At 34.4% G+C, this 3,350-nt stretch overlaps 1 long non-coding RNA gene across 1 annotated transcript; it reads right to left on the reverse strand.

The window, feature by feature from the left end:
- Window positions 1-1,693: 1,693 nt before the first annotated feature.
- Window positions 1,694-2,277, reverse strand: LOC146946219 (uncharacterized). Its single transcript, XR_015028231.1, has 2 exons — window positions 2,183-2,277; window positions 1,694-2,016 (listed from the first exon to the last, which is right to left on the reverse strand). It is a non-coding gene; the product is annotated as an uncharacterized LOC146946219 (long non-coding RNA).
- Window positions 2,278-3,350: the final 1,073 nt, after the last annotated feature.

Here is a 3,350-nt window from a genome sequence, read left to right on the forward strand (position 1 = left end):
TTTGACAGGTGGGGTATAATACCCTTGCTGTCGTATTTGTGTTTGGAAAAATGTGTTTATTTATCATTTTCCTTTTAAAAAGGTAGAAAATATTTTGTAAGTAGAAAAAATAGGACCAAGAGATTTTTTGAATTTATTATTGTACTGAAACTTTTTAACTATTCCATGTTGGAATATTTTATTATTTAATTATATTCTAATATCATTATGTGGGCAAATATCGTAATAATAATTATATTAGTTATTTATCAATTGTGAGCCTTAATTGATTAGTGGTCAAATTAAGTAATAAAGATATTAGCTTTCTAATTAGATAATTGATTAAATATGTAATTAATTGATATGAACTCAATGAGTGGATGTCCGGATGACCCTTTAACGGAATGATGAGAAACTCTAATGGTCATCTAATATAAAAGATGTTATGGTCCCCAATACACCACACACGACAAACTCTCTTCTCCCCATCTGAAGAGAACTTGAGGCATAAATGTACTGGTTGAGGAAGAATCAAATCAGTCGTCGCTAACCTTCTTGATTGTTTCAGATCACCTCTCTTTGTTTATCGTTGTTGTTGAGAGGGCTGACATGGAAGCTTTATTCAGGTATTAATACCCTAATTCTTAATATCCTTGATAAATCAAACATGTCGTAGATCCAATCATATTCATGTTCAATATTTGCTTCCGCTATTCATGATTAAATTGTATTGAACATGTGTTATGAAATATGTTAATTGATTTAGACTAGATTTTTATGACATTCCATTGTATCCTTCAATCATATAATCTAAAGTAACAATAAGAGTTTATGTTTGAGTTAGAATTAGTAATAACCAGATAAAAGTTAGGGTGTTATAGTGAAATAAATATAAAAGACAATCTAAATAATATTATTTAGAGTAAATTACACTCCCCTTCCTTCAAAGATGCTTGAATTACACTCCTCTATTCTCTTATGTTTAAATATACACTCCCCTCCCTTGAAAAATAAAATTTATATTCCCCTCCCTTATAAGATGCTTGAATTACAACCACTTCCCTAAATAATTAAATATGCACTACACTTTAATCTATTTTAATATAAATAAATATTTTTATGATTAATTTTGAACCACCATTTAAGAAAAATTATTTCATTTCTTTATAATTTAAATGTCAATAATGATAATTAAATTTAAATATTTTGCTATTGATTTTATAATTTAGAGTATAAAATTAACTTTTAAATAATCATTCTTTATTGTCTTTAGTAATTTTTCACATATTTTAATTTTATTTTGGGTTGTTTCATATTTTATAATAGGGTTTAAAACTACATGTTAATGAAATTGTGAATAAAAAATAGTGAAAAATATGTATTCAAATTTTTATTATATTAAATAGACCCGCAATACTATTTTTGTTTCAAAGTGTGTTAAATTATTATTTTTTTGCTAGATTATTAGAAATAAAAAAATATTGAGGGAGTAAAGTGTAGATTTTAACATAAGAGGGGAGGGAAATATAATTCAAGCTTCTCTTAGGGGAGGGGAGTGAAAAGTTTTTTAATATGTTTTGAATAAGAGGGGAGGGGAGTGTATATTTTAACATAAGATGTGAGGGGAGTGTAATTCAAGCATCTTTGAGGGGAGGAGAGTGTAATTTACTCTATTATTTAATACTTTATATATTCCCATTAACACCATATAAAATTAAAAAGCCATAACTCCATGGTCTTTGAAATTAGGAAAGCTAAAAAACAATTATTGGGTGTTAACACATTTATTAAATCACATATCATGGAAAATATTATCATAAACAATTTTTCTTAGATTTTTTGCTAGTGCCAAAAATCATTTTTCCTTGTAGGGCTTATGTGCACTCTCATCTGGTCTTAACACTCCAAGGAGTTCGTGGAACATTTAAACGAACACAAATACACAATCACATTTGAACCGGACACAGTGTGCAATCCGAGGAAGAACACACTTAATTTTGGGTTTACATTCAGCATGATTATAACAATCATCATATGCTGTAATAGAAAAAGAGAATATAAGCATGTTACTACTTTTTTTTTGAAAGGATAAGCATGTTTCTACTTAACATGGATAAAATATTATGATTTTTTTTTTTGAAGCGGATAAAATATTATATTAGTAGAAAAGAATAAAATTTTAAATGAATGAAAAATGGTATACCGTGAACATTTGTTGTAATAAGTAATAGAGAAATAAAGTGGATCATAACATAAAAGAACTTCATAAGTTTGGCCATATTTCCCCACTGTGACTGTAAAAATTAAGAAAGGATTCGACCATTTAAATACTTTTTAACATACTTATTATAACGTCTCTTAACTACATTGAAGTATTGTGTGTGTCTCTTTAACACACTTTGTTCTGTACCGGTCAAAAGGATCGTGGGCCCATTTACTTAGGCTCAATACGATCTAAGCCCAAACACCACGTTTGACAATATTACTTGCGACACACCCCTTCTCCGCGACGGGGGTGCACAGAGCAAGCGAGACCAGTTCAAATGAACTACAACGTCTCTTCGCACGTTCCCGCATTTATATCTCGGGCGGTTACACTTCCCACAATTTCGTAACCGCCGGACATAGGCGTGCCATTACAGCGGCTCTGCAGCCCTCCACCTCTATATATAGGGGACTCTCAACAGTCCCCAAGGTAGAATCTACTCTCCCTCTAAACCTTCATTCTATGAACTCTACTGACTTGAGCGTCGGGGCGCCTGCAGGTACACCCCCCCCCCCCCCCCCCCCCCCCCCCCCGCAATTCCAAGAAGCACTCTAGATGCATCCTACCACCACTCAAACCACCGCATTTAAAGCACCGGCAGTCACCTTCCGTGGAAAATATATGCTCTCCCCGATTTTATCCTTCTAAAAACCAAAACTTTCCAAAAAAACTACCATGACTGCCAACGGTGCCAGCTCACAGATACGAAGTGAAATTCGTGTCCTTCAACGGGACTGAATGACATCTTCACCTTCTCCTGTAGGTACACCACGAGAGGAGTCTGTACAAATAATTCCTCTCCAAGAAAGGCCTCTGCAAGGTCACCCACGACCTACAGAGACGCCAGAAGATGCCACGCCAACTGGTGCCCTCGTCAGCAACCTGATCCGCACGGTTTAACGACAAACTTCGTTAATCGAGAAATAGAACCGACGCCTGATGGATCTGGAGCAAGCACGCCAAGTAATCCAAACCAAACAGACTCCTTCCCCAACACATAGGAGAAGAGGAAGGAGCCCTCGCCACTCGCGTTCCAGATCCCCTCGGCACTTAATCATTGTCCGATCTCTAAGCCATACTAGGAGGTCAACCAGAAGGAGGTCAC

This window comes from Medicago sativa, chromosome 2 (assembly GCF_051527215.1).
Source record: "Medicago sativa cultivar Bolivia chromosome 2, Bolivia_mono, whole genome shotgun sequence".
Taxonomy (NCBI): Eukaryota; Viridiplantae; Streptophyta; class Magnoliopsida; order Fabales; family Fabaceae; genus Medicago; species Medicago sativa.